Genomic DNA, 27,459 nt, shown 5'->3' with positions numbered 1-27,459 from the left:
CCCCTCCCCCAACCCCCCACCCTGCACCTCTGCAGATGAGTACGGCCCCCCCCCCAGCAGTGTGCCTGTCGCCCCGGAACCAGACCCGAAATATAGAAGAAACAGAGAAAGAGGAGTAAGAAAAGAAACCCCACCAGACGGGGGGGTAGAGAGAATATTAATAAACTGGAGGAGGGCCTTCAAAACATGCCCCCGGCTTCTCCCTCCCGCACAATATGTTTTCCCCCAAAGCAAACAATAAGCAACACAGAATCGACCATGTCAAAGAAGAATGGGGAGCATTATGCGCCTATTACACTAACAGTTATGCCGTGAGAGCACGCAACCCCTGAGCCCGCCCGCCTATTAGATGACCACCTCTGAAGGATCAGCCTTATCCTTGGCCACTCTTTGCGAATCTACCCATGCATACCCATCGACCCAGTGCCATGTCCAATGTTACAAAGAAGAGGAGCGTCCAAAAAAGAACAGGAAGCGACACACACAGGTAGGGTGGAAGTCTCTGAATACCAACACAGTCAGTAGTATGGAGAGTCGTCTTTCCCAGTGCTGCCCCAGGATCTGCACTGCACACAAGGTCCAAGAAGGCGAAATCAGCCAGAGCAGGCGATCGTTGCTTGAATATTGCCTGGGTCGCCGGAGGCCGCGCACGGGACAAGGCCACCACCCCACACTCAGGTCCAAGACCTCCGGAACAGACCAGACCCACAGCCAACCGATCACACGTTAGTATACTGTCCGGAGTTTCCAGCTGGTCACTATCCACAGGGGCAGCCACGACCCTGTCCTCCTGTGTGCAGTGTAGGAAGTCCCCGTGTACCTGGGGACAGGCAGGCAGCAACTGTTCCGATGCTGATGCCACCCCATCAAGCTTACTCCCCAATACCCAGGCGCCGTGAACCAAGGTGGAATGAAGGGCACCGAGAGCCTCGAGAAGATCACCATACCCCAGCACAGCTCTCGGCGCTCGCTCCGCTACGCTCCTCATAGTCGCACACTTCCAATCGTGCTGCGACCCAGTGTACAGGATGGTAGACTTCGTCCTGTCAAGATGGCCGCCGGGTAGGTCCAACCCAGATTGGGACCAGGACTCAGGGACAAGCGCCTCAGGTTCCATGTCACTGGAATCAGGGTTTCGGGGGCAGGCAAAAAATATATCCGGTGTGTGGTCACAGGCAACAGTCATCCCCACCACGGACCTGCGCCCGCGAAAATCCGGGAGCAGGCCGCAAGAATCAGGGCGAGTTACGGGCGGCGGTCGGGCAGCTCACCGGCGAAGGCTGAGGCAATCACCGGGGAATCTTGGATTAGCCACCTCGGGCACGCACTCGTTCCGCTACGCTTAGTGGTAGGAACGACCACGGCGAAATGTAGGCCGATATTCGCACCGCTCCGGTTAGTCCGACTCCACCCAGTCACCAAAGGCCGCTGTTGTTGAACAGCCGCCCGGCCATGTTATCCACTCGAGGTCCCGGTTCCAGGGTTGCACAGGCCGCAAACTTCAAATGGACATTTCTCCGGCGATACCGCCGCCAGAAACTTCGGAGTCACGCGATCGGTTGCCGCTCTCATTCACCAACACGGGCATATAGCGCAGGCTAAGGATCTCATGCAGGATATCTGTGCGGGATGCGGAGGTTCACGGAGCCGGGAGCCTACGCTGCCGTCCCGGTCGCCATCTTGGCTCCTCCTCCGGAAAGTGATTTTTTAACTAGTTTTATGGAGGTTTGAGTGGAATTTGATTATTTTATAACTCATTTGAAGAGTTTAATAGTCATTAGATAATGGAGCACAATAATGAGAATGGTGATGCTGTTGAAGTAAGAGTTAAGGAGTTCGTTGATAAGGCTGTGTCTGCCCTGGCTCCACAACTAGTTGAAAAGTTGGATGATTGTATTGGTAAGCTAGAGGGCAGATTTGTTAACAAAATAATGATGAGCAATCTGGTCTGTTGATGAGGTTTTGGATGGGACCACAGCAAGTGGAAGTGGAATGAAGGTTACCCAAAAGAGAAAATATCTGGGGAAGAACAAGGAGAGGAAAGGGAAAGGGGCCTTCATTTTGAAAGGCATGGGAAAGAGAACTCATAAGGAGTTAAAAGATCAGGCTATAAAGGCTGCTAAAGGGGATCGCAGGACTATCATCTGCGATCAGTCCTCAAGTAGTGGGGACATCATTATCTCATGCTCATCAGATTTTGAATACTCGGATGAGGAGAACGTTAAGAGGAAGAAAGTTAAAAAAGAGAATGATGAAAGCATTTTGGATCAGGTCATGGATCCATTAGGGGAACTCATGTTTGACCCTAACACTATACAGCATCCACTGTCTCCTCAATGGGTTCCAGCCAAACATGTTGAACAGTATGTTGAATACTGGATTAGGAAAGAAATGCCTAAAGAAGTTAAGACTAGACTAAGGTCAGAGTGTCCTGGACCCTCTTTAGCAAATAAGGTGGCTTACACCCATGAATTGGATGCCAAAACGTTGACATTTTTAAATAAACTGGGGAGAGACCCAAGAAGGGGACTCGATAAAGGTTTGAAGGGGTGCCAAGACCGCCTTCTTGATGTTTTTGGTCCGTTGACAAAAATATTTGATTTGTGTGAGGAAGCATATCTGCAGGAAGGTACAGTTAATACTGAGGAGCTACGGCAGTGGATACAAAGAGCTGTATGCTTGTTGGGCAATGCCAAAGCTTCTTTGTGTATTGAGAGAAGGAAGAGTTTGCTCATGAAAATTGACCCTAAGTTAGAGGAGCTAGCATGTAAAGAGTCGGGTCATGAGGCTAATGGTTTGCTCTTTGGTGAGGAGTTCGTGAAAGAGACGGCTCGGTATGCAGGAGCCTTTAACTCAATCCAAAAGGTCCAAAAAGACATAAGGAAGGTTTTTGGAATGGCTGGGAGAATGCGGGGTTGATTCCTGGCCGAGTTGTTGGAATTTCATGAGGTTCCTTTTCCCGTGGTTTCAGATCAAGTGGTTTTCAATCTGGAAGCTACACTCCCGGATTCTACCCTCAGAGGCAAAGGAGAAGAGGTTGTTTTAGAGAAGAGATAAGATAAAGATTTCAAGGTCTGTTTGACAAAAGACCTTTTCTCTATTCCGGAAAAGTTGGGTGGCAGACTTGACCATTTTTTAGACAGGTGGAAAGAAATAACCTCCGATCCATGGGTATTCCAAACTGTCAGTGGTTACAGAATAGACTTTGTAGCAAATCTGGTACAGGTAAGACAGACAGCTCTGTTAAGATTTGGGAAAGAGCAAGAGGAAATGGTAAGTCAGGAGGTTCAAGAGCTGGAAAAGAAAGGAGCCATTGAGGAAGCAGAATGTTCTTTTGTTGGGTTTGTAAGCAATCTTTTTCTTGTGGAAAAGATGGACAAGACTATGAGGCCTGTAATAAATCTGAAAGATCTAAACAAATGGGTGGAATACAATCATTTCAAAATGGAGGGTGTTCACATGTTGGGAGACATATTAAGGAAAGGGGATTAATTGACTCGCCTAGACTTAAAGGTTGCTTATTTGACTATTCCGGTATGTGTCGATCAGGGAAACCTTTTAAAATTTCAAAGGCAAGGGACCATGTGGAGATTCAGGAGCCTCCCCTCCAGTTTGACATCTGCCCCTTGGTTTTACAAAGGTAATGCGGATGATAATGCATGGTTACCCATGAGGGGGGTAAGGTTGATAATTTAATTAGACGATATTCTTATAATGTCGGAGAGCAGGGAACTGGCTCTGGAACACACAAATTTGGCAGTTCGTGTGATAGAGGACTTGGGATTTGTAGTGAACAGAAAGAAGTCGTGTTTGGTACCCACCCAGGAGACTGTTTTCCTGGCTTTCAGATTTGGTCATTAGACTGTGTGTTGAGATTACTGATGGAGAAGGTGATGAGAATTCGCAGGGAAGTGCGAAAAATGTTTGTAAGAGAATGGGTGACCTTAAGGCAGGTAGCAAGAGTTCTAGGGCTTCTTTCTGTCTCCGTTCAAGCAGTTTTTCTGGGTCCCTTACATTATCGAGCACTTCAGAGACTAAAGACTTTATATTTACACAAAGGGGTGAGTTACTCACTAAGAGTTCAGATAGATTCGGAAGCGCAGGAGGAACTAGCATGGTGGTTGGAAAATCTCGAGGTGTGTAATGGAAGGGCAATGTTCGGACCAATCCCAGACATGGTTATAGAATCGGATGCCAGCCTTCAAGGCTGGGGAGCAAGATGTGGCTCATTGACAACAGGAGGGAAATGGACAGGTCAGGGGAGAAAGATGCGCATCAACTACCTAGAGTTGTTGGCAGGGTCTTTTGCGGTAAGGAGCTTTGTCAGGGATCAGGAGAAATGTTGTGTTCTCTTAAAGATGGACAACATTTCTGCAGTGAGATATGTGAACAAATTGGGGGGTCCGCATTTGAAAGCTTTAGCAGGTTTGGCAAAGGAGTTTTGGCATTTTTGTCTGAGTAGAAACATTATGATTCTAGCACAATACTTACCTGGGGTGTGCAATACCATAGCAGATTGGAACTCAAGGCAGTTGAAGGATTTCAGCGATTGGAGACTGAACAGGGAAATGTTTTTATTGATAGACAGGAAGTGGGGCCCTCTGGTGGTGGATCTTTTTGGAAACAGAGTAAATGTTCAGACTCCCAGAATTTACAGTTGGTAGCCGGACCCAACTTCAGAGGCGGTGGATGCTTTTCTGCAGGTTTGTAACATGTCTCGCTGTTATTCGTTCCCTCCTTTTGCTCTGCTCCAGCGAGTTTTGTTGAAAGTAAAAAAGGAAAGAGCAGAGATTGTGTTAATAGCCCCTTTTTGGACCTCCCAAGTTTGGTATCCGGATGTTATGGAAATGTTGATTGCCGACCCTGTACTTCTACAGAATGTCCCAGAATTGTTTACCAACGCTTCAGGAGATTTTCCCAAGTTGGTTCTTCAGGGACATTTAAGGTTAATGGCTTGGTTGGCTTCGGGAGAGCCTGGCAAATGTTGGGCGTATCATTGGAAGATTCAAAGCTCATTAAGGAGTCATGGGCTCCAGGGACATCAAAGGCCTACAGGTTGGCCTGGAGAAGATGGGTTTGTTGGTGTACTTCGAGGAGTCTGGATCCGGTATCAGCACCTCTGGTGGAAGTAGTTAATTACTTGACTGAGGTTTTTCTTGATCGGAAATTTTACAGTACTGTTAACATTGGTAGGTCAGCTATTTCGGCAGGTCATGATTTGGTAGATAGTTTACCAATAGGTCAACATGATGTAATTAGGAGGCTCTTGCGGAGTGTAAGAATTAAGGCACCTCCAAGAGCTAAGTATTCTTCCCTTTGGGATGTGGATGTTGTTTTGAAGGAGTTAATGAGTTGAAGCGAGAACCAATTCTTGGATTTAAGGGCTCTTTCTTTGAAGTTTGTTATGTTGTTATGTATGATTTCTTTCAGAAGGGTTTCAGGCATGAAAGCATTCAAAATTACAGGGCGTAGATTTGTTCCGGAAGTGGTTTGCTTCAGTATCTCAAAGAGAACTAAAATGTTGTCTAAAACTATTTTTTACCCTAGCTTTGAAGAATGTAGGAAACTGTGCGTAGTGAGATGTTTACGCGAGTATGAGAGAAGGACTGAATGTTTGAGATGCAATGCGGATTCACAATTGATAATTTCTTACAGAACCCCACATAAGACAGTCTCCCCACCTACCTTAGCCCGTTGGGTCAAGGAGGTCATGAAAAAGCGGGGATAGATCTGACTAATTTTGGCGCCCATTCTGCTAGGGGGGCTATGGCTTCTAAAGCTCCCTTTTTGGGTGGGGGTTTATCAAAGGGATCTTAGCTACGACTGATTGGTCATTTGATTCTGTGTTAAAAAAAAATATTTTAAGCCTGTGGATTGTCCAGTAGGGAATATTATGTCAAGGCTTTAAACATGCATAACATTGGCCTCCGTGCCTTGCCATAAAATTCTGATCTTCCACAGCTGGGTGGGTAGAAAATCATGATTTTATTAAAGACAAAGAGTGGAAAGATAAAGAGACATTAGATGCAAATAAAATATATTGTTTATTAAAACAACAATTTGGAGGCATAGATGAAGAGACAAAAGATACAGAGACAAGAAAAATACGACTGCAACAATTAAGTCTGCAATGCTAAATTAGAACTGTTAGAACACACATACATGATCCAGCTCAAACCCAATAAATTGATCAGGGATAAATATTCAATAAATCACGTACTTTGGCCCATACACATTCACCCAAATCCCTGATGCGCTGGTGTCAAGTTTATTAACTTTGCCTAAATTTACCCTTTTTACTCAGACACAAAAATTAAATATTTTTGTACATTCACGTATCTGAACAAAATAATAATCGACTTTTCATCTACTTGGTCAATGGATCTATTAGTTGAAGAGTTGAAGGCAATGGAAATTCTCAAGGGAACATTAATCATGAAACTGGCTAAATAACCACAGACTCTTATTGTGATTTAACAAATTTTATCTAGTAATAATAAATGCTCAATGCGATAAATTCTTTCATAAATTCAAATACTGGAGATCCTCATGAGAGAGAGTAACAATCTAATCATTGCAACAAACGAAACAATCAATTCAAAATATATGTTGCAAAGAGTGGAAAGATAAAGAGACATTAGATGCAAATAAAATATATAAAATATATTGTTTATTAAAATAACAATTCGGAAGGATAGATGAAGAGACAATAGATACAGGGACAAGAAAAATACGACTGCAACAATTAAGTCTGCAATGCTAAATTAGATCAAATACAGACCCAAAGGATCAGTAAGGGGAAACCTACCACCCAGGCTTAGGTAGCAGTGGGAGAACCACTAGACCAAGAGTCAGGGATCAAAGACTCAAGAATCAGGACAGAGACAGGACAGGAACAGCTAGGCCTCTTTGCAACCCGACGATCAGCGGCTCATCCCTCACTCGGACACCTCAGCCTATGCAACCCCGCGACGTCTCTCCCTTCTTTCTTCCTTCAAAACCACACCCCTAAAGCACCTATTCTTATACCCTAAAAACACATGTTCGTCTCACTATAGTTGCTAAGTTCCCATTTTCTAGCTACGGGATTGGCTGAATTATAGGGGTGGATTGTCACCTCACCATTAAATCATCTTCTTTTGACTACACCATTGTTCTAAATACTTTCCCACGTGGTCATCAATACTCCTTCTCTCTCATGAGTACACATGCAACAATTTATTGTACATTTTAATACATTCAACAACTTTAGGTTCCGTTCTCATGATTACACTGGCGTTGGCCGCTTGTCAATGTTCTGTCCTTCAACAAGTCACACTTTTTTAGCTTTGCACAGCAGTTCAGTCACGTGGTCACATGGTTCCCATGCGCTCCCAGCTCCACCCGGCTTCTGTTAGGCTAACTTTAAGGAAATGGATGACTCGTCCATTTACTAAAAGTACGGAAAACAGACATTTATTAATTATGTGATAATGTATTTTCACTGTTTACCACCCACCTTAACTCTACTTCATATTAACGGTTAGCCTAGCATAGCATAAGCAGGAAATCTGCATTATTTATTAGGATAAAGCAACACACATCATGCTTTTTACTACATACACATTCGGCCTTGCCATGCAAATCTTCTTAAATAATTCTAAACATAATATTATTACATTTCCGGTTATTTATGTATGGTTTAGGGTTAATTCATGCATATTGCAAAGCAAACTTCCCATGTGTAGTGTAAATGTGCACATTAGTCATTCTAACACTACTCACGATTAGTACGTATTATAGGGGTGTTCGATTGAGCAGGTTTCTTTCGCAATATCCTGCTCCATCACACACATGTCCTAACGTAGAAGTAATGGGTGAAATACACCCGACCAAACGTCCCACAAACAAGGGAGAGTAGAGTAACCTGTAACAACAGGCGGCATTCACACACAACAAACATCATTCAAGTAAGGACATGTAGTGAACACTGTAAAAATGGGTGACTCCCACCCATACAGCCACTCCTTATGTAAAGGCAGGAAATGAAACGTGTAGCACAGGGTATCTTACACACCATCCAGTCATCCCTCATGTAGGGGCATGAAACATGATCTGTAGAAATGGGACTTGTACCCATTTAGACATCCCTCATGTAAGGGTTTGTAACGTAACCTGCAGAAATGGGACTATAACCCAATATATACACCCCTCATGTACAGATCTATAATGTGAACTAAAGAAATGGGACTTGCACCCATTTAGCCATCCCTTACGAAAGGGCACACAGGCAAACAAAATAAATGAGGAATTCAAAAACCATCCCTCATGTAAGGTCAAAATGGCTTAAACATAGAAATGCATACTAGCACCCAAAGAGCCATCCCACATATACGGGAAATGTGAAGCTCAACATAGAGATGCGGCGTAAATGTAATGTAAGATGTCAACATACTAACGCAGTGTAAAAGGTGGAAAAAAAATGTAAAAGTCAACAAGACAGCACCAGAAATCACGAATCTCAAAACTTGGACACCAGGAAGAAATTCCCCAACAGGAATTAAATAATATTACATGACTTCAGAAGAAAATTCTGAATTGGGCATCAGAGAGATGAGAGGGGGAGCGATGATGAGAGATGGGAGGGATGGTGTGAGATGGGAGCCCATGTTATTAACAAAAGTCAGAGACGATAGCAAAGCAGTAGCTATCATTAGTGAAACAGGTGCAGTGCCGCTTTTGCCCAGGGGCCCAATGCATCACAATTTTGAATGTTTTACAATAAAAAGTGGGCATGGGGTGTCATTTTCCTTGCTAGCATTAGGGCGGAGGGTGCCCTTTGCGCAGAAAAGGGAGGCAGCATGCAAAAGCACATTTTCTCCCAGAAAGAGACCAGACTTGTTTTGAGATGGAAGTGATGGTCAGACATGGTGGGGAAGGAGTGAAAGAAGAGGAGACAACCTGCTTCTCAGGGCTACAGCCATCATTAGTGCAGCAAGTGGAGTGCATTGGGGCCCACAGCATCGCAATTATGTGGAGTAGGGTTTTTGGTCAATTTTGTTCTTGTTTGATGCTGTTGCTTTTTTATAAGTCCCACATTTAATGTGGATTACGAGCTACAGAAAAGCACCCCTGAAATGATCTCATGATTCCCGCCCCCTGCGATCATCCTTCACCCTCCCTCTCCACAAATCCTTGCCAAATAGGGGGCTCAGAGCAAAAACTTTTGAAGACCTCTGCTCTGAGCTCTCAGCCTGGCATCCTGAACCATGGGCAGAGGAGCCTGCTTCCTATGAAAGCATTTCTGGATCCGCAACTGTTATTACACCACACAAGCCTGTGATCCTGGGCGACGTAGACAGCGTATACTTCATGCACCAAGTGCACTTCCTTCCTGTCTACTGATGCAAAACTAGAAAACATGCCATTGCTTCTGAGGAACCACGGATGCTCTAAGGTGATTTCTGTCTGTAGATGTAACAGACTACCCCCCTCTGGAAGCTCTTGGACACTAAAACAACCCCCAATTAGGCAGCGACTGCAGAAGTATTATTTCACAAACGTTCGCTGGTTGATATCCATTTCAATGAATCAAAAATTGAAGACGACCACAGAAAATGTAAGAATCACAGTGTTCTTGAACCTCATATTCAGATTGACATTGTAGTATGATGGGGGTGGTTCAGAAGGTGAATGATGATAACTATGAGAGGTCTAAGGTTCCATCTGTTAAGTATGAAAAACAGGATGAATTTCCCAGGTACAAGGTACTTTTAGGTGAAATGTCATAGGACTGCTTTGATGAGTAATGAGAAAGGAACCAGTATTTTGTCGTTGAAAGTTCACAGGTAAAATAAGAGCAGTCAGAAAGCAAGAATGTAGCCAAACCTTTGTTCCAGGAACAAAAAGTAAAGAACTTGTAAGCACATTCTTTCAACTTGGCTGTTCAATGGTGCAGGCTGCTACAGACTGGTTGCCTTTGTTTCTTAGCATTAAAAAAATCAGATCATAAAATAAATAAGAGGCTCAGCCATCTTGGGAAGAATTAACAAACCACGAAGATATTGTTCAAGACTCTTAATGGTTAACCCTGTTTGTTCATTGATCTGAGGGCGGTAACCCAAAAAAGCACTTGCTCAATTCCTAGCACCTTACAAAGAACCTTTGAAAAACATGACGGATATTGAGTTCCTTCATCAGAAATTATAGTGTGCGACAAGCCACGAAGGCCAAAGAATTTTGTCAAAAACAATTTAACCATCTCTTCAGCTGCAGGTAATGTGGATAGAGGAGAAAAATGAACCATCTTTTAAAAAGTATCAACCATTACCTGAAAAACTTGATATCCTTTCAAAGACAGAAGTTTAGTTATGAAATTAATAGCTATTGCAGGCCATGATTCTGGTGCTGCTGTTAAGCGTTGCAGATAGCCAACTAGTTTCGAGCACTAGTCGGACAAGACTTAACACATTCTTGGGCATAAAAATGAATTTACTATGTTTACTTCTTCCCCATCATATTAATCCCAGCAGCCATTTGCATGAACTCACATCCCTACCCCCAATAATGATCACAGAGAACTCCTATTAATTTAATATACCACACAGAAAGTAGAATAAATGCATGGAATGGTTTCCTTGACAGCACAAGACGAATCCCAAAAGCCAACAGTAAATAATAAGCAATGGATGAATCACTAACTTTGACTTCCAGAGCAAGGTTATGCCCAATGTAAAGTGCTTTGAATCCCCCATCAGGGGTAGCAAGGGCTATATGAATGTGATTACAATACAATACTATACTTCCTCCTTCGCTCCCTTACCAACCTCTATGTACAACTCCATGCCCTCCACCTCTGACTTCAACTTTCTCCTGATATTCCCTCTCCCTCTCCTTCTCCCTCTCCCCACACCCTCATTGGGTCATTTCTACTTTTCCCTTATTCTTCATCTGCATCCTGCTCCTTGTCCCCTGCTACCGTCTCACTCCTTTTTCTGGCACTTCTTCTCCTCTCTCTCTTCCCAGCTCATTTTCTACCTCTTCCCTTATGACTTTATCTTCTCCCTACCTTGTGCCTCTGTCATCCTACCCCACCCTCTTCCCACACATCTTATCGATCCTCATCCTCCCCTTCAGAGTGTAAATGTTCTTTCTCTCCCACATTATGGATCTTGAGTTACTGTTCTTGCCTATGTATTACTTTGCTGGTCAGTGTTTGCTAGCTGTTTCTTTTAACCAATACATTAGGGTCTAGTAGTGATATATACAAATTCTAAACAAATATAAATGAACATAAAACAACCCCCAGCATGGTTTTGACTCCTCTGTGACCTGAAACAGTTGAATCATGACACATACATATCACATTATATGTTGTAAACAATGGGATTAAAACATATGATGCAAGATTAAATAGCATCATACTTGGGTTACACATTTTTAGGTCTCGCCTGACCCAGCCCATACGCTGGTCTGGCGAGACTTATTGAGAGGGCTCCAAAAAGTGCTACCAGGCCAGCCTAGAGCTACAGTGCATGTGCGCGGGCGCGCGTGCCGCGCTTTACCGCGGTTACTTTCACTTTTGCGGCCGCACGGCCGCTTTGATGTTTGATCGTGATCGCGATCACTTTCACTTTCGCGGCCGCACGGCCGCTTGGCATAGCCAATAGGTCTCGCTTTTGGGACCTTATAAGTATTTAGTTATGCAACTGTTGCATGGCTAAACACTTATAAGGTCCCAAAGGCGAGACCTATTGGCTATGCCCATGCTTGTTTTAACTCTCCTGCTAAAAGTCTAAATAGGTTTAGGTTGCAGTAGTCCAGTTTGTGGTCACTCCCTCAGTGGTTCGTTATGTTGGCAGGTTGTGACCTTCTCAACTACAAAGGGTGAGGGAGACAGGGTGGTCTCCTTACCGCACCAGACGCAAAGAAGGCCTCCAATCATTAGCAGATGAAAACATCTCAGCTTCAAGGCAGCCTAGAACCAGAAGTGCACATCCTGCACTCACCATCACAGTGCACAGTGATCCATCAGGGCTCCCACCATGGTCTTTTCCCATGAGCACTGTCACTTTCAAAACACTCGCCTAAGGGGTTCCACTCTAGCACTGGCAGCATTTCTCTCTCATCTAAAAGAGGCACCAGGGCATATCTGTCCACCTTTTGTCTCAGAAAATTAGGGTGAAATCAGGCATTTAAAAGGGCAATCCCAATAACGTCCATGGGCAATGAAAACTTTTTCAGAGGGCTTCATATGGTGTGAAAAGCTGGTGCCTACATTAATGTCTATGGAGGCATTCAGCCCTGGGGCTATGCTAATACATTTTAGTGCTTGTGTCCACATCACCACAGTAAAATGCATTTGTCGTGCATTATGGAACCCCTGGACCACCCAACAAGGCGTGCTCAACGTGGAACTTCATGTAAGCAACAAGCGTGCTGGCAGTGAGTGTCCTGTGCTGCCCAGGGGAGAGAATGCTGTCTCACAAAATGCACTGGTGCCTCTTGTTTAATTTAGACATTCACAGTACAATTTCATCTGATCAGTTACTCTTAATATAAGGTGCCGCACAGGCTGGAACCTCAACCAATCTGAGCCCTGCCTCAGTCTCTGGGCATACCGTGTGTAGTGTCTTGTGTATTATAGAGCGCGGGACCCCTATGGTCCCTCGCAGACTCCGTAGTTGAGTGAAGTGATTGGGTGTGGTTAATAAAATTCATGATGCAGTACATGCCAGTTTACCGGTTACACTGTAAGAAACAAAGATGGGTAATACTGAGCTCTGTGTGTGGCGTAATTCATTACATGTTACCAGGTAGGGAGGGCGCTTCACCATAAATTCTTTCAGCATGTAGTCACTGGTGTGCTAAAAAATTAACATATTCGGACTAAACATTGCCCTCATATCTATCGCGGGGCAGTGTCTTGCATGTTGTTTTCCGGCAAGGTGCCAGGCCACTGTGACCACTCAGTGTCTGATTGCCCCCCCAGGCAGAGTGAGGCAGCACACAGCAGCTTTGTTTTTTCTTGCCGTGCCCACCGCCAATGTCCCGAGCAGACTGAGAACTAGCACCTCTCACCGTGAGCAACCTCCTCACAGTGGTGCTCACATTGGGGAGGAGGTTTGTGCTGGCTGCATTATGTTGTTTTTCCGGGACTGGCAGCTATGCCTCTGCCTGCATCTCAGGTCTTGATGGGGGGTGGGGGAAGGGGGAGGGGACCTCCTAGCCCCCCAGACACCTGGCCAGATACATTGCTGCCAGGGACCTACCTGCCGGCCCCGAATGAGAGGAAGCAAATTTCTCACTTCATGCTCCGTTTATGTTGTGTGTTTGTTGTGTGGGTCCAGGGGCGCTCTGTGCCCATCCCGGCATGCACAAGTCAGTACTTAAAAGCATGACTGGGCCAGTCCAGCCACTGCCAGCAGCACTGTGTCTACAGCTTCTCAGCTCTGCCGGAGAGCAGGATGGACTGTGACTCCAAGAACTTGAGGCAGCAGAAGCCTGTTGTCGCAGGCCTGCCCAGAGCAACAACAAAGTACATCTATCATCATCTTTACTACAACTACTACCACAATGTTCTCAAGTGTGATGGGGCATCTAAGCAGCAGCAATTTAGGGCAACAGTGAGGACGAGGCAGCGGTTTCAGAATTTGAGAGGCTGCCAGTGTAATGATTGGACAGTCCAGGAGCTTCTCAGGTTGTGGTGGGGGCGTTGTGATAATGTAGAGCTCTCCTACAGCATTTGGAATACTAGCGCAGTCTTTTGTGGCCAGTGATGGGGAGGAGTCCCTACTGCTCAAAAGAGTGTCATTTTTTATATTTATCACTTTCTATGCACTTCATTGCTTGCTTGATTTTACACGTGAGAGAAAGGGTGACTCTAAGTGTCAGACATTTGGGCATTTATTGACACTCATTAGTACACTGAAACCATGAAAATGTCACACATAAGAAATCTGATAACTTGACAGATATGGGCATTTTGTTTGTCAGGCAAGTGAACAGAAATAAAAAGCGGGTACGTTGACAACTCTCTATTTTCCTTATCAAGTTGACAGGTATGCCACAACATGATTTCCCAGCCTCTCCAAGTTCAATATTACCAGATGCCGTGAGAAGCGGCATCACATATGAGAAAGGCACACCCAACGAACCCAACCATTTGCAGTAGCGCCAAGGGAAAGAAGCTAATCTTTACAACCAATTTCTATATTGCATAGGTGTCAAGTTTCTCTGGGCTATGCGTGATGCGCTGATCCAGACCACACTTTTTTTCTTTGAATTCTGGGACGTATAGTTTTGTTTTATAATGGCATAAGCAAGACTAAAAGTCTCAGAATTCAAAGAAAAAACCTGGACTCGAGCTGCATATCACGCATGGACCTGGGAAACTTGACAGGGCTGAATTGGGCCCAGATAGGGGCTGGGCCATCACCCACATAGGCCCCAGCATCCCTCCTGGTTGGCTAAAGTGGGGCCTGTATCAGACAGTAAAGCATACTATTAAAAACATCAGGCTGCCTACCTTTGTGCGGCTTATTTACTTGCATACATGTCAACATTTTAGGACAGGGACGTGGAAGATTTAAAATAAAAAAATCGGGAAATTGCCAGAATGCCTTTGCCTAACCACATGACGAGTTTCACTTAGCAGGGTTTTTCTGTAAGTGGTATTACAGCTTGAATATTTATCACATCTTTTGAATTAGTTTTGTCTATTATTTATTGAAATTCATAAACAAACCTACTAACAGGTAATTATCTAGAAACTATCAATATTGAGATTCAAATGCAAACAGAGTAGTGCCAATGGCAAGAATAGAAAAGTATGGACAACTTAAATAATGAGCTAAGTAATTTCCCTAAAGAGAGGGGTGGGTGCCAACTTTGGAACAGGGGATCCAGGTTCGAGTTTCAGCATTGGCTCAAGATCTTGTGATTCAGGGCAATTAACGACATCTCCCTGAGTCGTACCCGTCCCCCACCAAAAAAAAAGAAAATGCATGTATCCCTGTGAAATATAAGTGGTGTTTATATAAAGCGCTCTAATACCTTCGGGTTGAGTTTGTGCTGTATAAAACTGCAAATAAAAAAAGAAATCGTAAAGTAAAATGCTTTCCTTGGCGTCTTCTACAAGAACAGCATGGCGTCTCTGTTGGGTAATCTCAATACAAAGTTACCATTCTAGCTCTTTTTAGACTCCTTAACAGCAACACTGGCCAGCTTCAGCTCTCTTACGAGCGCCATATTGGCACCCCCACCTCTTTCTAACAGGCGTGGTGACATCACGCAGACAGACGCCCTACCGCTCTCTTGTGCGCCTGCGCGGCTCGGCCTGGTCTCGGCTGAGCCGTGGCTTGAGCTTCATCAAAAAAAGAGGGCGGCCCAGGATCTCTCGCGAGGACGGACGGTATCACCGCGGCAGGGAAATACCACGAGAACTGGTGCCGCTCACGGTAATTGAAAGCTGCACTGCTTCCCAGATAGTCTCCTGGGTTCGCAGATGAAGGGTCGTGCGCATAGGGGCCCAGGAACGTTTATGCCTTTTTTAGGGACAGTCTTTCCCGCCCGGGCGGCTAGTGTGTGGGGAATCTCCATTTCGGGAGTGGTACGCAGGTTTTTTTTAAGGGCTGGAGTACCGCGCATGGTGCGCGGCCTTGACATGGATGCATGGTGGTGTTCTTACTGCTGACTGCGTGGCTATATTTTCTCCTGGAATTTGTTCTTGAAGACTTCGGTGCTATGTGAAGTGGTAGTTTTACTACATTTTTTAATTGTATCGAGGGACTCGATGTGTGTAGCTAGGTTCCTAGTGTAGGACGTCGTGCCCTCGTGTCGGTATGCTTACTGGCCACACTTTCTCCTAGTGACTGAGACGTACTTACTTGCCTTTTGATCGGTTTCTTTCATTATTACGTCCGTTCTTATTACAAGGGCACTGCATGGTCCACCTGTCCTCCTGTGGCTCGCTGCCTGACCCTCGCAGCCTGTGTCGGTGGCTCCAGCTTTTTTTTCCCAAGTGAGCAAAGTTAACTCCTAGTGTAGTTAATGGACGCCTAAGTATTTATTGTAGAAATTGATGTTTCAATCGTTTTAATAGGCGCTACAATTTTGTGTTGGTAGCCAGGACGTTTGCGTCTAATTCTATAATTCCAGAAGTTAGAATGTGTGTCTTAATGCAGGGCTTTAAAACCAACCACTAAACATTATTAGAGTTCCCCCTACAGACCTCTATTGTGGAAAGACTGCTTGTGGGGTGTACCAAAAACTTAAAGTGGTCTTAAGAGCCAGCCGACCATCGGTTGATTTTTGTCACTCTCATTGCTTGCTTTTTTAACCATAGCTTTCCCTCCCCGAAGCGTAGCTTTTATTAACAATACTTTTGATTGGTGTATTTGTATCCTTTCTTAGAACATATTCAGGGAACTATTTTAGTTTTTTTTCAGCACTGAGTGTGACTGGATGTGCTTTCTTGCGCTTCCTCGTGTGCTACTTCACTATTAAAATTATTTCCCGCATCCTTCGTGTTGATGATCTCTCCAGCCTGATGGTTTTTCTCCCTTGTCCTATGCCCTCCATGTTGCTCCGTCCCCTCCAGACTGAGTTACTTCTATGCATTTCATTTTCGCTACCCCCAAAGATCATCTGTGCTCTCGGTTGCTGCACTGACAGCCCTCCATTCCACCCAGTATCGGTTTTATTAAGCTCTTTGAGGAAGATGGAAGGCTGTGATGTGAGTTTTGGTAACAGAGGTCCTCCAGAGTGTTTGTGTTGTTGACTTACCGTAGCTGTGTACCGTAGCTGTGTGTAGATATGTGCCCTTACGGCGTGTTAGCCATACAGCAGTGGTTGCAGAGTTTGCTTCGTGTAACCTCCACCCAGACCGAGTAAAGGATTTTGTCTCTTATGACTAAGAAGTGTTCTATTGATTTTGTGGTGGAAGCACTTTACTGTAGGTTTTCTGTAAGTCTTCACATTTTGTCAGACATCCAGCCTTGTAAAAACTGTTGGAGTATGTCATTCTTGGTTTTTTTTTTGCCTCCTCGATTTCCTGTCACGGTGTACAACTCAGTCTTCATGTTACCTTCTGCATTTTGATCTGTCCCCATATCGTTCGTATTCAGGGTGCCTTGTTTCTTTTTGAATTTTTTTTTAAGTTCCGTTTAGAGATGGACTTTTGTTTAAAAAAATAAATATATATATATATATATATATATATATATATATATAATTTCAGAGAAGCTACTCATAAGCCATTTGTTCCACCACCCTTTGTTACAATGGCTCATGGTATTTAGGCTTCTGCTCTGCCTTCTTGTGAGTGTTTTACTGCGGCTCTTAGTGGTCCTGACTTCTGTTCTGCCTCGTCTGCGTGCACCAGTTCCAGTGACCTGTTTGTCTAGCTCCTTCAAAAAAAAAAAATAAACCTATATTTGTTTTCCTTCAAAGCCTGGTAGCTCTTCTGATGCGCACACTGGGCAACTGATTTTGTATGCAGACTGCCTGCCATCGGCCTTACCTGGAAACCGCTATGAAAAGGTTCTACAGTGCTACTGTATAACTTAGACATCTTGACAATGTAGTGCCTCCCTATTATATTTGCCATCATTGCCATTACTACCGCACATCGCACCACTACCCATCACACCCACCATCACCTTTAAAGCCAGACTATTGGTTTTCCAAGGGTTAGGGGTTTATTTTTAATATAGCCACTTTCATGGTTCCTTTCCATACCCCACTTTTTCCCGTCCACAAGTCTCATTACACATAGGATTCTTTGCAACCAGAGAGCCAATTTCCCCCCGGTATCCCGATCTACTTCTCAAATTTCTGCCCTAGGCACTCACTGTGGTTTATACCTGACTAGTGCTATGAAGTAGCAGTGGCATAGTGTGGTCTGATGAGGTGGCCTTGTGTGATGTGTTGCCGTTGTGTAAATTGATTGGGTATATTCTCTAAGCTATTTATGGCATGGTGTATTGTTGCAGGAGTGGGTTGTATTGTGTGCTCTACAGAATCCGAAGTGATGTAATCCTACCTGACCCATAAGAGTGCTGGGTTACAGAGTAATTGCATGTAAGACCAATAGGTCTTGCCTTTGAGCCATCTGCTTTGTCAATGCTTTTTAAAGCCATGCTGTGCAGTAGCGCTGCTAAAAGTTATAAAAGCCAAATGCAGCTAGAGAAAATTGACTGATAGTAACTCTTGTAGATGAGATCTACTTGCTTTGCGAGTGCCTGTTTAGGAAAGTGACCTGATGGTAACTGCTGGGTGTTCATGCCCTCCCCCCCCCCCCCCCCCCCCCAACTCTGCAGGGGTGTTGAGATCACAATATGCTGTAAGCTAGGAACCTCTGCAGTACACAACTTGTGATTAGCTAGGACCCCCTGCAGCTCTGACATTCTGCAGTTGGCAATATCTGGTTGAATCAGACATTTGATTGCTTGACAAGTGCGCTTCAGGAGTTTGCAAAACCTTCAAAGAACGAATGTCCCCTCTACAACAGAATGTGCCTCATTAAACAAATGTCTTATCCTAAGCTAAATCCCTACCCACCATTAAAGGGCCATGAAGTGTGATGGATTGATACTATACAAACCGACTAAATCAATATAAAACCGTGGCTGTTGAATATTTCAGTTGGTTGCTGTCCAGAGTCAACCCCACTCTCCCCCTCACACTTGCTTCTGGACACTATACTTAATTTATTAGACTGTGGCAGTTGAAAGGCACAGTGAGCAGCGATTAGTTTCTTTAGTGCAGTAGTGATGTGGCCAGAACCATACCTTTATTGGGGTATTGTGGTGCCAGGGCAGGCGCCCCTTCTGTTGTAACTGTTTATACACTCTTCGATGGTGCTGTTTAAGCAGCAGGATTCAAAAGCTTGTGGGAATGATGCTCAGTTTGCAAGATAACTCTGCATACACTGCCTGCACAATGGTAGGGTGCATGATGCCCATGAAATAATCTAGGAGTCTATCATTTCATGCAAGTGCATTTGACTTATTTTCCTCTTTAGCAAAAGTTTGCTGAAAGTTTCCTGGGTTTTTGTTAGAAAATAGATTGTGACAAGTCACCTTTTTAAAAACTAGGAAAAATGACGAGATTCCTTCTAACAAAGTATACACATTTGCAGACATGGTAAGTGCATTGATGTATTTTCAGCAATCTTGGTGGTCTTCAGCCTCCACGTGTAGCCACATGTTGCTATAAGCTTGTGACCAGTTCCACAGCATCAGGATCTTGCTGACATTGGTGAGAAAAGGCACCCCCAAAGTAGGTTATGTGCTACACTGATTTTATTTTCAATGATGGAACAACAGGGCCCCTTGATGCAGCAGGGACTCAGCATTGAACTATCCTACCTGAATTAAATTGCTTCTTTTTAATGGGAACCTTAATCAACATACTTTGTTCCTTAATCTCAAGGATTTCAACTGTTTATCCTGGTTGTAGTTTCTTTCATATTGGCCTATGGAAGTGCCCTTTACTGTAAGTATGCGCTTAATAGGGTACAGATCCAGACGACAGCATCCAACTCTAGCATGAACTAAAGAGACTGGACCCAGTCTCAATTCATGTTGCTAAACTCTACCATTGAATATCAGCCTCACTGTTATGAAAATACAGAACATTTTAGTTATGAATACGTGCTTTTCAATTTTGGACAAAGGAGATGGGCTTGCTCTAAGTTGACAGAGCACTCAGTTAAGGGCTCAGTTGGCAGAGTGCTATCCAGTGAGTCTTTAGCCTATAACCCAATGAAATCCAGGGACCACTAAACAGTGAGGCTTATCTATTTGCATGAATTTATAATCAAAGCTCATCTTACAACTTTTGTATGTGCAAATTGCCTGCGTTGATAAGCAGACTAAAAACTTAATACATGCAGACAATACTCTTTTCTAGGTTGGTGAGCCTTTATTCTTTACTCTAGGATGAATTTTATAACCAGGCTGAACCACCCAGCCTTGCCCCCATTTGACCTGATAAAAACACTGCACCACCTGATAAGTTGTACCAAGTGCCGGCGACAGAAAGGAATTAAACTGTGGTCAAAAGGAGTCCCCTTGCAAGGGCAAAGAATAGTAGAACATTTGTTATTGTCAATTGGATTTTCCTGCATGTGTGTCTTCCAAATGTAAGCCAGTGTGTAAGAAATGATGCTTTTTGAAAAATACCCTCTAAATCATGTGTATAGTACGGGTGCCCACAAAGTTAGAGGTGTACCGATAATTACTGCTCCTAAATTCCATATCTTATACCCATTTCAGAAATATGTTTCCTTGAGAACCACGTTTCACGACAAGAATTTGTCTGTACTCAGTACACTGAAAAACCATTGTACGGTACAGCTCAGTTGTTTGCTCTGGGTAATTTGTGTTCTTGGAGAAACTACAAACCCTACATGTCCCCCGCAACTAGAAGGGTCCAGCTGACATAATGGTATATTGCTTTTGTAAATTGGCCATCATAAGAAAAATAAAACCATTGCCACAAATGGCTTTCTTCCTAATTGTTTTCAATATTTATTTATTTTAAGTTAGTTTGTTTGGGGGAACCTTGAGGGGTCTACATATGTGACCCTTTGCTGAATGTGGAATTTTGCCTACTTTTCAGAAATGTATACCTTTCCTGGATCACCCATGGGTTTCACACTGGTTTCCACCACAAACTGAAAGTAGGCTGAGAGCATAAAAAATTAGAACAATGGGCTTCCTCTTTGAAAAATGCCAAAACGGTGGTTAAAAAAAGTAGTTTTTTATTTGGGTTTTCATGTTCTTGAAAGCTGGGAATGTGGTAATTTTAGCACAGCAAAACTTGTTGATTTTCATTTTTTGCAGAACAAAATCACACCCTTTTATGCAGTGCACTCTCCCCCCCCCCCCCCTCCCCCCCACTCCAAATGTAGCTATACTTTGCCTATTTTCAGAATTCACAAACCCTGGCTACTTTTAGAATCCCCAGAATGTTGGAGAGGAAAAAGGACGCAGTTTATATATGGATAGTGTATGTGGGAAAAAGTTATGGTAAGCTTGAGGAGTTACCTCCAGCAAGTGCCTAGAAACACACTCGCCCTCCCCAGGTGTACAGAGAGCACACATCAACCAACTTTCCACAGACCCCATGGAGAGCTGGTACCTACGGGCCATCCTGCTTCCGGTCTGTAAACCCCCACCGCCCTCCTGTTGAAGCTACTGACTGATGAAGGTGAGGCTGGATGGTGACCCCCCTGCTCTCAACCCCAACATCCCAACACAAGCTGGTACACGATTCTGGTCTTAGTGGGAGGGTGGTGAGTGTGCAGTAGGAAATAATTTTCTCAGAACTTGTCTGTGTGTATATTAATACACCCCCCGCTTAAGTGGCTTATCGATATTCACTTCAGACGGGATCTTTGTCTGCAACACCTACCCTTCCGGCACATCCAAAAGTACCTTTGTTTACAGGAAAAGTTGTAGGGTGGCTTTGAGGGAGAGTCAACTGCCCTTTGGGACCAGAGACGGCAAGGATTTTTGACCCTTCACACCCAGTGTCGATAAGCAGGGATAATGAAGGCAGTGCATGTTGTTCTGCCTTCACAGCAACAACCTAGCCCATGGTTCAATCAGTAGCAAGGAATTTGTTTTTTAAATCTGCATTACAGAGGTTTATAAAAAGAAAATCACTTTTTTAAATTGCCTGCTTTACACTGAGAACGAAGGGGGAGTAAGGAAAACTGCCATAGAGCACAGGAGCACTTACAATAGCATACTTCTTACCATAAAGAAACAAGTCAGTTCTGTGCTGGAGCAGTTGAATTGCCCTCCGACTTTAATGACAGCTGGGGCACGCAGGTGAGACTAGGACTACACTAATAAAGGGTGAAAACTGACAATGTGTTCAAATTGATTTTTAGGTAATGTGTTTTATAAAAGGAATTTGTTATTTTAAATCTGCTGCTTTGGTTTAAAAAAATAGCACTTTTTAAAGTTAGCTGCTTTGCACTGAGAATGAAGGGGGAGTGGAGAAAACTGCCATAGAGCGTGGGAGCACTTGCAATAGCATTTTCCTACCATAGAGACGCCAGTCAGGTCAGCGCTTTAGCAGTTGAATTGCACTCAGCCTTAAATGACGGCTGAGGGGGCAGGAGCGCCGAAGGCGCAACTAAGACACGCCCGTTGGCCGAATGGGACTAGGGGCCAGGAACGCTGGTAGGATTCACCTCCCAGCAGTTGCACACACTCAGACCACAACGCCTCTTTCACCTCTGCCCTGCTATAAGCCTAGAAAGCTGGCAACTGTTTTGCTTGAAGTGCAACTTTTTCTCTTGTTACAGCGAATGAAGTCAGTCCGGAACTCCTACGAAAAGCAGTTGTTGGAATATTTTCATGATTAATTGCAGGTCCCTTCTTCGCCATAAAATTTAGCTATCAAGATTGATCGAGGACGAACTTTCACATGCCATTTTCCTTACGGAAACTTGGCTTCATGAGAGCGCCACACCAAATACTCCTTTCAGGGTATTATATTTGCAGGAAAGATCATGTAAATAAAATGCTCTGCGGCATCGCAATAATCTTAAAAGATTCCTACAGACATGTGTCCAACTCCCTACCCATTCCTGAAATGTCACCCACCTGCACCTTCTCAGGAGTATTGGAGACCACCTGGATTCTGTTCCAAGTTTGCTGATGCTCTCCCAGACATTTTGGCTAGCATAGCACTTCTATCCTCCACCGAAGAACTTCATGCTCTTCTCAGCAAGGTCAAATCAGGGTCCCTACTCCCTACTAGACCCTGCACCCTCCACACACTGTCACAAGGAGCTCCAGGTACCTTCTCCATTATATTGGAACTCAACTTGACCTTATCCATGGGAATAGTGCCATCTAAGTGGAAACATGCAGTGATCAAACCCTTGTTAAAAACAATCTTGGTCCTACAAGTCCAGGAAAATATAGGCCCTGCTCCCAGTCATAGGTAAGGTGCTTGAAAAACATGTCAACCAAACATTGTCTACATTCCTTGATTAAAATCATCTAATGTGCACTTCCCAGATGGAATTCCATACCTAACACAGTACGGAAACTACCCTCGCAGTATCCGAGGAATTAAAATGTTGCTGGACCAGATAATATTGTTCAGAGGTTTGTGCTGTCAATTCGGAACACAATTAGTCGTCCCCCTCGCCCCTGTAAAAGGCTCACAGTCCCATCAGCTGTCTCCCTGCTTGGAAAAAGTATCCAGGTGGATGGCAAACTGCTGCTTAAAACTGAATGGGGAAAAACTGAGCTGATAATTCTGGGGAACAGACCAGACCCTGATCACCTATAGACTGGCCAGAATAGTTGAGCAATCCACACCCCCAGTCGAAAATCTTGGGATGTGGCTGGACAACCCCTTTTCATGGATATGCAGACCCAAAAACTTGTGTCGACTTATTTGGCATCCTCCGAACACTCTGTAATATCATAGACAGTACACTGAGTGTGTCCAGAATAATAGTGGTCCAATCTCTTGTTTTCTCTCGGCTGGACTGCGGGAACTCTGTGTACATAGGCACTCTCAAATATGTCACCAAAAGGCTCTAAGTTGCCCAAAATGCGGTAGTGAGGATCCTTTACAAGGTCTCACAATTTGCCTCCGCATACATTGCTCTAGCTTCTCTGCCCTGGCTCCCCATTGTGCAAGGATAACATTTAAAATACTCTTTCTGGCCCATATACGGGCTTAATGCCAAAGGACCCGCTATGATTAGGGCACTCTTGACTCCCTACTCACCCAGTAGGATTTAGGATCCTCTATGGGCCTATTCTTGAAGGTACCTAGAATTCACAAGGCCAAATGGGGACGGTAGGTCCTTTTTTATATCTCATCCCCAAACTTTGGAACACAATTTCCATAGAATTAAGATACCTGATCTAGGAATCACAAGAAAAGGCTAAAAGCATGGCTCTGTCCACATTAATAGCCCCTCTGTGTTTCTCCACTTGTTCCGAAGCAACGCTATGTCTTAGCCAGTGCTGAGACGCCTACAGGTAGCCATTCACATTAGAAATCCACATAGCAAGAGCTCAATCTGGAGTGTCACGCCACTAGAGCCACCACTGTGCTACATAGAGTAGCTTGATTGCCAACAGCAAAGACTTCAAAGCAAACATAACCTTCGGGGGCAGGACACTATATTATTTGTGAGTTATGATTTCTAACACTACCAACATATTGAATAAACTTTAATTTCTCTAAATCGACCACATTCACATGCTGCATATTGAGGTGCCATTCTCCTGATTAAATTCAGAGAAAGGCTCTGTAAAGTGGGAACTTAGTTCTAGAGATCATAATGTGTACAAGCTTAGCCAGGTCTCCCTATGAAAACCCTGGACAGATTTTTCTCCGTAGATGCCTTGGTTTTAGGGAGATGTGTTTGATGAAACCTGCTGCATTTCTATGTGCTTGTCGTCTTCCTACTCTCTCCCCTCACTCTCCAATTCCACACATCTTTCCCTCCCATTGCCCATTTTCTCCACTCCACCTTTGCTGTTTCCATGCCACTTAAGCCTCCTCTGCCTATTTTGTTCATTCGGTCCCTTCCTCGGCTCACCGTTACTTCTTGGTATTCCCTCCTCGCATGTCCGCTGCCCTACCTGCTCTCTTTAAATAGTCATTGTGCAAGTTTAATATTTCTTCCCTCTCCTGTGCGCCTTCAAGTCCTGTTCAGCTTTGTACTCTTCTGTCCCTTCTGCTGCTATGCCTTGCTTTGCTTATTATCCCATCATCCCTCCCTCGCGTTCCTAAGTTGTGCTCTTTTAATGGAAATATATGTCCAACTTTCAGGCCCTGTTCTTTGACTGCACAATGGTGATTTTTAGGTCTCGCCTGAGACAGTTATGAGACACTTAAACCTAAAGCAGACCCATAGCTTACCATTGGTTGGCTTAATCGTCACTTTCATTTGCTTGCTTCTCTTTCATCAACACGTGCCAGATTCACTTTCACTTCCACTTGTGTTTGGCTCTTCCCTGGAGCATGGCCAACAAAGTACTTGTATCCTCCCACTGCTTGCACTTTAAGAGCTACTTTTTTCTTTTGTTGAATTTCCGCGTGAAAGAGCACACGTGTGCAATCTGTCCTCCTCATGTGATTCTCTCCTCCACTCTGTCAATTTGTTTTGTATCTGTGTGCTTCTGTCTCCCATCCCAACTATCATCTGTGAGGTTCAGTGCCCCCTGCATTGCTCTCTCACTGTGCGTGTTGCCCTCTATTGCCTGTGTGCTTCTGTGCCACACAGCTCTCCTCCATGTTGCTGCCCGCACCAGACGCTACCAGGACCCCAGTACCATTAAAAAAACAAAAAAGACTTACAAGCACTCGTCAATTTGATTGCATTTTTTAATTCTTTTTTTTTTTTTTTTTGTCTTTCGTCCATTCTATACAGCATCTGCTTTGATGCTGTACAGCATGAAGAAAAGAGTTGGCAGAGCCAATAGCTCTCTAAGGTGAAACCTATTGGCATTGCCAAAGCTTGTTTCTATATTTCCTTTGTTTTTCTTTTGCTTCACTCTTTTCAATAACTTCCATTTTGAAATGCCTAAGGAGATATGGAGTCCTAGTGTGTTCAGTCCCCTCTTTTTAAGTGGTGCAAGTTTTGTTTATCTTTGCTTTTGATAACCTGACTTCGTGTAAACTACCTTGTGTTCATTGGATACATGCATGCTAAATAAACATGTTCATTGTTTACTGTGCCAATTATACCGATATCCGTTTATCTTCCAGGGAATATCCAATCAGAATTGTTTTGCCCCAAAATTGCAGGAAGTTGTCACAATACATACGCTTCCAATGGCCTCTTTTTCAGAACACACACCTCTGGTTATGCGGAAGTGACCACTGATATTGATTCTTATATGTCGAATCATTACTGCTTTGAAAAACCATGCAAATAGAGTCCTAAACTATTTAATTTTATTTTCACCTTCCACCATTCTCAAAGATTTTACTGTGCACTTTTTATTAGTAAATTAACACCACTCTCAAAATACACTCTGGAACAATTACACAGTGTAGGCGAGCCTGCATTTTTTAATATTCCACATATATAAATTCAGTTTAGGGCTTTCCTTCATATCTTTTTAGTGCTTTTTGTTTACTCATTGTTCGTTTTCTTATGGCATCTTCTCCATCAACCTAGATATAGTCCTTATCCCTTTGCATGTATACTTGGTCCTATGTAATTCCCTATTCCTAATGTTACACATAGCTGCCAGCTTTATCATGTCCATTATTGACTAGTTACAGCCTGCCTGGTTTTTTATATAGAATTCAGGGACCTGTAGTCCTGTTTCTATTCGAGGTTAAATAAGACTACAAGTCCCCAAATTCTATGAGATAATCAGGACTGGCCTAACTAGTCACGCATAGCTTGGAAACCTAGCAGCTATGATGTTATTACTACATGCTCACTTCGTCCTTTGTTGTGTATTTCTATGACTTTTGCAACAAGCATTGGCAAACCCAGTCAGACTCAGCTCTGTAAGGACTAGCTTTTAAATTTGCTACTGATTTGTTTTTCTTATGATTTGCACTAGCGTGCAAAAGCACGAGTCCTGACGTATGCAAAACATGTACCCAACAATCTTTTTATAAAAATAAATTGAAATGGAACAAAGCAATAAACAAATGCACGTCGGTGCAAACACGTTAAAGGAGCAGCCTGGTAGCACTTTGCAGCTGCTGGGCCATGAAAAATAACATTTAAAATGTGATGCTGGGCTTGGGAGCAGGAAGGGAAGCACCTGGGATCTGACATGAGGAGAAAAAAAACGCATGGGGGGAGCAGAGGAACAGCTGAAAGGAAGAAAGAAAATACATGCACTCCCAATAGTGTTCAGTGCAAAAGAAACCAGCATTTGCAATGCAATAGGACTTGTGTTTACGCGAGACCTACCTGTTGCATTGCAAACGGGAGTTTGGGCGGGGGCGCGAGAAGGCACAGACAGCAAGAGGTGGGGGAGGGGATGAGAAAAATAGTGTTCTAAATAACACGTACCGTACAGTGTAATACTCGGAGTAAAGGGGCCAATAGCCATGGGAGGGTACAAATGACGACATGGCCATAATAAGGCGGGACTAACAAGCCTCATAATCAATGAGAAGTCAGAATTTACGAAGGACAAAGAGAGAAGCCCGCCAATGAAAAATATGGGCGGAGAGTGAGGGTAGCTTGTCTCCCATATCTCTACTACTTCATGCCTTGCAAATCGAACAGCGCATGCCCGCTGCCGCTAAAGCTTGACCTAAAAACTTTAGCTGTGGTGGTATGTTCATTAAAAAACTGAGACAAATTCTCTGGGATGGGCTAGTTACAAGAATAGGTATTAAAGCCATATAATCAAGAGTAGACAACTGACCCTCTCCCCTGAGTAGTCCAACAGCAGTTATTACTAACTGCATCATCTTTGGGATTTTTACCAGATTATTTTGCAGCATACT

General features: G+C 43.9%; 1 protein-coding gene across 4 annotated transcripts in view; it reads left to right on the top strand.

The window, feature by feature from the left end:
• Window positions 1–15,276: 15,276 nt before the first annotated feature.
• The window catches only part of BANP (BTG3 associated nuclear protein), a 973,724-nt gene continuing 961,541 nt past the window's right edge, over window positions 15,277–27,459 (top strand). For 2 of the 4 annotated variants that reach the window (XM_085637629.1, XM_085637628.1), the window contains exon 1: window positions 15,277–15,437. The gene's annotated coding sequence lies outside the window, so the exon portion shown is untranslated. The remainder of the gene's footprint in view (window positions 15,438–27,459) is intronic. The other 2 variants (XM_085637630.1, XM_085637631.1) reach the window with 2 other exon arrangements.

The sequence above is a fragment of the Triturus cristatus genome, chromosome 12, assembly GCF_964204655.1.
Source record: "Triturus cristatus chromosome 12, aTriCri1.1, whole genome shotgun sequence".
NCBI classification, from domain to species: Eukaryota; Metazoa; Chordata; class Amphibia; order Caudata; family Salamandridae; genus Triturus; species Triturus cristatus.
The sequence above is the reverse complement of the archived record's forward strand: the minus strand, read 5'-3'. Positions and strand labels throughout refer to the sequence as shown.